Below are 8969 nucleotides of genomic sequence, written 5' to 3' on the forward strand. Positions count from 1 at the left end.
GGATTTATAAACCAAGTTTAAAAGTTTACTAGGAGAAGATTATTCTTAGGTAAAAGATCTTGCCATCTGAAAAAGCACATGCACACACACAGGGCCGGATTTAGATGAAGAGAGGCCCTAGGCTACTCCACTTGTGAGGCCCCTCCCCATCCCCCACCCTCACAACTAGGAGAAAATGGAAGAGTGTTATAAACAAAATTGAGTGAAGCCAAGAATGATGATGGGTATTTAAAATTCTACCATTCACAATTTCTTCTCTAAAGGACATAAGATATTATTGTTAAATACCATGCTGATTTTAAATTCAAGTTGCGCCCCACTGTTTAAAATTGGGCCCACTGGCTAGCCCTGAGTCTAATGAGTTGCCCTGCCCTTGCATGAAATCTTGGGTTTACAATTTTTGGAGAGGGGAGACTGTGGCACTGGGAAGAGGGCAGGCTGGCGAGGCCCCCTAGATTTAGAGGCCTGAGTTGCCCTGCCCTCACATGAAGTCTTGGGTTTGCAATTTTGGGAGAGAGGAGACTGCCCGCTGGGCAGCGGGAGGGCTGGTGAGGCCCCCTGGATTTAGAGGCCCTATGCTTCAGCCTACTTAGCCTATACATAAGTCCGGCACTGCACACACAACAATCCCAAAGGAACATTTACGTACAGAAATAAAGCAGGTTAAACACATCTAGCTAGTCCTAGTGAATACTGATTCCTATCAGCTAAGATTCTGTTAAGCAAGTCTTACAGTTAGAGTTCTTGAGATCTTAAGACAGTTTCCAGTGATGGTCTTCTTTCTCTTATCTCATTATTTTCTAACACATTGGCTGGCTACCTGCTCTCAGACCACCTCGTACGAATTCCATACATTATCTAGGGAATCCAGCAATCTGTGGATTCCTGAGTGGACATCCAAGTCAATCCTCACGTTGGTCGGGAGGGAGCCAGTGTTTGTCCACAGACAGCTTTCCAGGTCATGTGGCCAGCATGACTAAACCGCTTCTGGTGCAATGGAACACCGTAATGGAAACCAGAGCACACGAAAATGCCATTTACCTTCCTGCCACAGTGGTACATATTTATCTACTTGCACTGGTGTGTTTTTAAACTGCTAGGTTGGCAGGAGCTAGGACAGAGCAACGGGAGCTCACCCCGTCTCAGGGATTCGAACCACTAACCTTGTGATTGGCAAGCCCAGGAGGCTCAGTGGTTTAGATCACAGCACCACCTGCGCCCTGTAAGGAATAAAAGGCTGGTTCAGATGAAATATGGCATGTTCTCCACAACTAAGAAATTGGGAAACAGTTTGTTCCATTAGTTTGCTGGGAATCAGAAAAGGAAAACAAATAGTGGATGCTGTGTTATTCTGCATGTAAATACTAGAAACTGTACAGCTAGCTTTCCTAATTTGGTCTGAGAAGAGACATGCATAAAAAAGACTTTATATGCAAATTGGAAATTAGACAAGGTAAAAAAATGTATAGCAAAGTTTTTTACAGAACTGCTTAGCATTGCAGAAGTGCTCTCACCTCCTTCTTTATCCCATTTTGGCATTTCACACGCAGAGACAAATTAGAGACACCCTTTGACATTTCTGTCTGTTTCATCTCCACACAAGTGATATCAGTCAAATAAAAAGAGGGAAAATGGCAACTAGCTTCTTGTGTGTTGATAGAAAGCCATTAGTGACTTTCCACAGAAGACTTGGATTGGGAATCAGACGTGAATCTCCGAGGTAAAGCCCTTCCAAAGTGACCCTAAGTGAATACCACCTTCCAAGCTATTCAAAATATTCAGAGCTATTAAAAAACAAAAAACCATACACAGTTGCCTAGACTAAGGGTGACATCCACTTGTAGCAGCCTTGTGCAGGACCCAGAAGAGAGTCTTTTCTGTAATGGCACCCTACTATAGAATTTCATCTCCTTGGAACATGAACGGCCCCACGAAGACCCATGTATTTTCTGAAGCCTTTTGAAAGATGAAACTTGGATTTATTTTTGCCTGGATCATCCCAGATATGTATGTATGTATTATTATTGGAATGAAACTGCCCACTATGCTTTAATTGCATTGTATGATGTTTTAGTGATGTTCTTATGTGGAAACTGCTTTGAGATTATTCTGATAAAAACTAGTATATAAAAGTCTCAAATAAATAAATAAAATAAATAGATCTTTCAGAGTAGGTATCCAAACTAAAGTAAGTCAATTGCACATATGATTCTTTGTCTTCTTTCCTACTGTTTCAGGCACAAATAATCATAGTAGATGTCAATATGAAAAGTACAGACCCTCCAAGTGTCCCTATTTTCCAAGGACGTCCCTGATTTAGAGAAGCCACCCCGGTTTCCGATTGATCCTGGAATATCCAACTTTTCCTTAGGATGTTCCTATTTTCATTGGCTAAATGTTGGAGGCTTTGGAATTATCTGACTCCCCAAGCCATCGGAAGGTAATGCTATATAGGGAAGTGGGTTTTTTTAGTGGTTAATGTTTTATTATGTTTTTATATATGCTGGAAGCTGCCTAGAGTGGCTGGGGCAACCCAGTAAGATGGGTATAAATAGTAAAATCATCATTATGGAATGGGACATCCCTATTTTCATCGGAGAAATGTCGGAGGGCATGCGAGTAGAGGTATTTCAAGCGTATCATTGAGGCTTGTAGTATGAAATTATTCAAGGCTTTGGCAGCAAACCAACCAAAAAGTCACTACTGTAAAACACAGAGAGAGAAATATTCCAGGTGCTTGGAATATGTCTTGGTCCAGGCTCAACATGTTTTGAGATGAATCCTTCTTCAGAGGTGCATTTCTAGCTATATCCCAGTGTGTGGAATATTGTCGTGACTGCTGTACTGTATCCCATGTATCCAGTGAGAACCACCGCTAAAAACATGCCCCTGAGGAAGGATTTCCAAGGGCTTGGAATAAATATCACTCTGAGCACTTGGAATTTTCTCCCTCCCTCTTAATTTCTCATTCAAGGCCTGAATAAGGAATGATGTTTCAGACCTACACTATTAGATTGCTCTCTGCTCCCTTAATTTTTTTTTTATTGCCAAGGATTTATTAATACATGTTGGTGTTAATAAACTAATCCCAAAACCTTTAATTGGTAGATTAATTAACTAAAGTTTTACTTGATCGGTAATGGCAAACTTTAATCAGCAGGTTGAGACTAAAAGGCATGTTTGTTTATATTTTAAGCCAGTTTGGCTGTGCCGTATTACTCTTAATGGGGAAGGAAAAATAAACTCTTAAAAGACAAGCACCTCTTGCTGCAACAAGAGTCAGCTTTGCTTGATTAAATTTAAATGATCTTTCAGTTAAGAGCTCAAAAAGGCACATCATCCAAGTGTGCTGATATGCAGAGGGTTTTAAAAGGAAGCAATGAAAGCAAATCTTGAATCATGCACACATCAAGCTCTTCTCTTAGGGAAGCTCTGAGGATGATAGAAAGGGAGAGGGTATGAATGGAGTAGGCCAGGGATGTCCAACTCCCAAGAGAGGAAGGAAAATCCCATTTTTTTTAGGGAGAAACGACCCATTTTGGGGAACATGTCAAAATTTAGTAAAGGGGAAAAGTCGCTAACAAAAGTATCATCATCATCATCCTTTTATTCGACTGTCAGTCAGAAAAAAGTACATTTGTCAATACACAATTAAAAACTCCAGGAAGATTTTAGAACTTAGCCAACACTAAAATGGGCTAAACAGATAGCCTCATATCAGTACAGTCAATTATAGTCTTGCGATGCTTAAAAGCTAAAAAAAGAAATTTGGCCACCAAGGAAGGTATAGCTCTAGTGACGTTATTCAGCAAGTGTAAAACCTGGTTTTCTCCGGGTAGGAAGCTAGATTGACATAGGGATGGGTCTATAAAATTTTGTCTAAGCTCTGCATAAGAAGGGCAAGTCAAGAGAATGTGTTCGGTGGACTCAACCACACCCATGGCACAATGACAGGTTCTCTGGGCGTATGGTACTCCCCTGTACCTTCCCCACAATATCGCAGAGTCAAGGACATTTAATCTAGCTGCTGTAAGAAGTCTACGGTATTCCACATAGTGAATTTCTGCAAGGTAGGGGGCTGGTATGGTCCAATAAATCTGGTCCCCTAGGAACATCCCTGGTTTTACCTGGGCTCGCTAACAAAAGTATTGCTAAGGAAACAGTCTGCCTCACAGCGAAAGCTCCGTGTTAGGTTCCAGCGACCGTGTGGAAATGGAGGAGGGGGCAAGGGGCTGGGGCTGGATGTTCTTGCCACCGCAAAGGAAAGGGAGCCTGCGATCGACCACGATTGACCAGAACCTCCCAGGGATCGACTGGTAGATCCGGATCGACCTGTTGGACACCCCTGGAGTAGGGAATTGGATTCAGGTCTCATTTGAAGCCACATATATCAAACCTGCCCTTTTCAAAACTATATGTGAACCAAAATACAACCTATCCTTTGAAATTTGTACTGTCAACTAAACAATGTATTTTTGAAAATTCCTACATTAAGGGAAAGTGTGCTGAAAAATGAATATATTGGTAGAGTTAACACAAAAAATGCATTACATTGGAATAAACTGCTTACAAAAATGTGTACATTCGTCAATACTGCATATTAAAATGTGTTTATTAGGAGAAATTAACACTAAAATGCTGATGAATTTCCATTAGATTTTTTTAAAAAAGAAATTGTTGCAAAATGTGGTGAACTGAATTTAAGAATGGGAAAATCAGAAACTGAGAGAACCAAAATTGGCAGATCCTTCCATCCCTTGCAGAAGGTCTTTTCATTTGTGATTCCTCATCTGCTCAGTGTTGTCCCCAGTGACATCTGCTTGGTGCTTTTGCTGATATCTTTTCAACACGTGCTGAAAATTTACCCTTCCCCGCACAACGTTTTATGGACTAGGATAATGTTGCTTTTGTTGTTAGTGTGAGGCCAAAGCTTTTTGTGGCTCTTGGGTTTCTCTTATTATTTTTAATTGCATGTGTTTTTGAAGTGATATGTTAATGTTATAATGTAGTTTACTGGTGCTTATGTTTTAAAATATGTTGTAAGTTGCTTAGAGATGCTTGCATAGCAAAGAACAATCTAGGCTAGGAATTAAAGAAAATGTTGAAAATCCCAGTTGTTAAAAAAACAGAGGCATATCTCCTAGGCTTGATAGGGAAAGATATACCGGTACTGCAAGTAAAAAAAAGAATCTTTCTATATGCAGCTACAGCAGCCAGAGTAGTGATTGCTTCTAAATGGAAATCTCAAATCTTGCCCTCAAAAGAGGAGTGGATATGCAAATTAAATGAATATTTAGAACTGGCAAAGCTAATAAGATATCAGTCAAATCAAAAATTTAAAAAGGGATGGAAATGTTTCGAAGATTATATGTTAAAGTATTGTTCTAAGAAAGATATGCTAATATGCTGAGAATAAAAATGTAAAGCATATGTATGGATTGGAAAAGAAAAGAGATAAAAGAAGTACAAATAACGATACATTTGGAGAATGCAAGGATAAATGTGGAGATAGAGATTTAAAGAGGTCGAATTGTGGCGGAGGGAAGCTGCGGGTGGGTGGAGGAAGTACTACACAACAAGTATGTTTGTTTTCAATGTTTTTGAACTGTGTTCTTTTTCTTCTCAATTTCATTTTTTCCTTTTTGTTGATGTTCTGTTTGCTGTACTATTTTAAAAAAAGAAGAAGAACGATCTAGACTAATGATGATGATGATAATCAGGGCTTTTCCCCCCAGCAGAACTCACCAGAACTCAGTTCTGGCACCTCTCAGGTGGCGCACCGTTGCCATGGTAAGAGAACAAGGAAAGTGTTCATGCTGAACCCATGCCAATCTGTGGGCAGACTAGAATCCACCCAGGCAATTTTCCCAGGTCGCAGACATGGCTGTGGCCTGATCACAATGCTGCTGACCACGGAAGGTAAGCAGATTTGTGGAATTTGTCATTTTATGACTCTAATCCTGATCATACTTACTTGGAAGTCAATGCAACTGATTTTCATGCAATTGATTTCCACATTTATGTGAATAAGTCCCTTGAGGTTCAAAGTTTGCTATAGGACTGAAGCTTTTGCATGAATGAGGACAATAAAACCACAGACCCAGTCTGAAAAACTCAAAACAAAATGTGCACTCTCTTGCTCTTCATATCTGACAAAGAAAAGATGAGTGGCATTAAAAAAAATAAAAGCCAAATAAAATTGATTTTGGTGGAAAACGTCCTGTACTTTAGCACTGAAGTGTTTATTGGCAGAGAGGCAAATATGCTTCTACACTATTTTCATTTTCCCAGAGCACAACTTAATTAATGCTGTCATCTAGCTGAGGGAAACAGACTCCCACCATAACAGTCCTCCCACGCCAGAAGATCAATGGACCCCTGCAAGGTACAACAGAAAGAAATTAGAACGTGCATCAAATTTGTGAAGCTGATAAAGAAAACACATTTGCCCTTCATGTATTTTTAAAGAGGCTCTTTTTCATTATTCCTTATAAATGACTGTTCAGTAAAAGCTACAAGACTATGTGGAAATAAACGTTACTCCTTCGCAAATTGCCAAGTTTTCTCTAGCTTTGCACCGAGGCTCGTATGAACCTCTGTTCTGACGATTCTTTACATTTTCTTTCATTCTTAACTCAAACAGTTTCTGGGCTGCTTCTTCCATAGGATCAAAATGAGAAACAATGGGAAACAAATAAAACAACATGCAAAACTGTAGAATAAAACACAGGCCCAAGTCATTCTGAATCTGTTCACTATTGAGAAGTCAACACTGACATCAACCGGAACTTATAACATCTTTCATTTTTGTTCTGGAAAAAAACCAAACTATCTTCAATGAGGCATGTATAGTTTAAATGCTCTATGCCACTGATCTCCAACTGATGGGTTGCAATCTGATCCAAGGAGGGCCACAGCAGGAGCATTACCACCATGCAAATCTGTGTTAAAAGAAATGGGTTAAAAGTGGTTCTTGGGTCTGAAAAAGTTGAAGATACCTGCTCTACGTGAATATGTGACACGCAGAAGAATGTGTAGAACATGGGTAGGCAAACTAAGGCCCGGGGGCCGGATCTGGCCCAGTCGCCTTCTAAATCTGGCCCGCAGATGGTCCAGGAGTCAGCATGTTTTTACATGAGTAGAATGTGTGCTTTTATTTGAAATGCATCTCTGGGTTATTTGTGGGGCATAGTAATTTATTCTTTTCCTTTTCCCCAAAAATATAGTCCAGCCCCCCACAAGGTCTGAGGGACAGTGGACCGGCCCCCTGCTGAAAAAGTTTGCTGACCCCTGGTGTAGAAGAAGGATTGACAGTATGGGAGTGTGATGGAATGCTGAGTGGCATTAGAGACAGACAGTGGTATCTGGCTAAAAATTGGCAAATCTGTCCGTTTTAGTTTTGGTTTTTCATTTTTCCAATCATGAGTTCAGTTCTCCACATTTGCACATCAGTTTACCAAGTCCTTGTTAAAATTTCCCAGCATTTTAGAGCAAATTTCTCTTAACAGACACCTTTAATGCAATTTTGCCTATATATACAATTCAAAGCATTTCCCCTAATATAATGCGTTTTTGTCTCCTGTTTTCAGTGAGATATGCATTTTTATGCACATTTTTACTAGCACATGCATTTTTGCACACATTACTTAGCTGAAGAACCGCACTGAAAAGATCTGAGAAATGTGAATTTAGAAGGATGATTGTTTTTTGGTTTGTGTATTGTTTCAGGAAGTACAGATCAGGTAGATTCACCTTTAAATGTGAACAAAACTGAATTTCTCCTACATCCCAGCATCTAAGAACAGACTATCAAAATCAGTGGACTTCATTTCAGTGTGTGGCTGTGCATCCTGGAAGACCTTTTCCCTGCTTTTCGGGCCTTTTTCTACCTGTTCTGGGAAGGAGGGAAGGACTGACTCCAGCTACAAAAGCTGAAGTTGTGAACTGGGGTGGAGTGTTATTTAGAGGTTATTGTTGTGGGGTGGGAGGTTGCTGTTATTTATATATTTTTTGTATTTTAGATCTTTTGATTTGGTGGAATTTGGTTGTGCATTTTTGATGTTTGTTTATTATTTATGACTACTTTTGTTATGTATGTAACTAGGACATTTTTACATGTTTTAAGCATGAGTGAAGAAAGGACAGAGAATGTATAGAACGAATGCTAGATTAATCTTTCCAGCCTCTTTAAATGTCATGGAACATAGGAGAGCTTGCAGATTCTGCACCTCCTATCATTCTCTCTACCTATTCACTTCTCCCTCTCAACTCATGTCCAAAGCTCTCATTTCCAAAAGCATTTTTTGAATTGAAATCAACTCCATAGTAGTGCATCTTTCACCAAGTATGTCAGGTTAGAAACACTCGATGCAAATCCTCTTCTTCAAAGCAGCATTCCTTGAGCTACAAGTGCTACTTTGTTCACACCTTAATGTAGATACTACAAGAACTGGGTATCTTCTCATCCCTAAATGTGATGCTTTTGTGCCTAGCTGAAATTCAAATGACCTACTCTTATATGCAATGTGGACCTTGTGTATATATATATTTATTTTTAAAACTTGCTATCTAGTATCTGTGTGTTCTTAATCTCATTTTTTTCCATTGCTTGAGAACCCCTATTTCATTGCTCAAGACAATTGACTAGTGTTGCAAACATAATGCTTATATAAATAGATTCACATTTTCAGGATGATAAAATATCATCTAATTTAATTATTCAGCACACCTCTCTCTTTTAATGTCTTGCTAATTCAAGCAAGAAATTAACCTAAGGAATCAGTCTAACCCCCTAAGAAAGAAAGAACTGTGCCAGCAGGACACTCAGTATGTGCTGCTTTTGAAACCGTATATGCTAACCCTAAATACTCCCAGATGCATTTGAAAGAGCTCACAATTTAAAGGGACTGATGCCTTAATAGGGAGTGATTCATTTTCATTCACTGAATCTAATATCTGGTAAAATAAGA

At 39.5% G+C, this 8969-nt stretch overlaps 1 long non-coding RNA gene across 1 annotated transcript; it reads left to right on the forward strand.

The window, feature by feature from the left end:
• Positions 1 to 526: 526 nt before the first annotated feature.
• Positions 527 to 8523, forward strand: LOC310687667. The gene is made up of 3 exons (XR_014516527.1): positions 527 to 2440; positions 5739 to 5919; positions 7729 to 8523. It is a non-coding gene; the product is annotated as an uncharacterized lncRNA (long non-coding RNA).
• Positions 8524 to 8969: the final 446 nt, after the last annotated feature.

The sequence above is a fragment of the Podarcis liolepis genome, assembly GCF_965112155.1.
Source record: "Podarcis liolepis genome assembly, chromosome: 10".
Taxonomy (NCBI): Eukaryota; Metazoa; Chordata; class Lepidosauria; order Squamata; family Lacertidae; genus Podarcis; species Podarcis liolepis.